This window comes from Triticum dicoccoides, chromosome 6B (genome assembly GCF_002162155.2).
Source record: "Triticum dicoccoides isolate Atlit2015 ecotype Zavitan chromosome 6B, WEW_v2.0, whole genome shotgun sequence".
In the NCBI taxonomy this organism is placed as follows: Eukaryota; Viridiplantae; Streptophyta; class Magnoliopsida; order Poales; family Poaceae; genus Triticum; species Triticum dicoccoides.
Window position 1 is genome coordinate 97,584,558 of NC_041391.1, and position 497 is coordinate 97,585,054.

Sequence of the window (497 nt, forward strand, 5' to 3'; positions counted from 1 at the left end):
GCTTTAGGAAACAAATAATAGATTTTTTCCTACCTTAGCCAAATCAACGGATCTCTCTCATTAATGCAATTTTCTTTAGGAAACAAATAATAGATTCTTTCCTACCTTAGCCAAATCAACGGATCTCTTTCATTAATGCAATTTGCTTTAGCAAACAAATAATAGATTCTTTCCTACCTTAGCCAAATCAACGGATCTCTCCCATTAATGTAATTTGCTTTAGGAAACAAATAATAGATTCTTTCCTACCTTAGCCAAATCAATGGATCTCTCTCATTAATGCAATTTTTCTTTAGGAAACAAATAATAGATTCTTTCCTACCTTAGCCAAATCAACGGATCTCTTTCATTAATGCAATTTGCTTTAGCAAACAAATAATAGATTCTTTCCTACCTTAGCCAAATCAACGGATCTCTCCCCGGTTCGCTGGACGCGTTTCGGTGGGTGGGCGTGGGGGTGGGGGTAATTTGATGGGAAAAAACCGGTTGAAAATAAA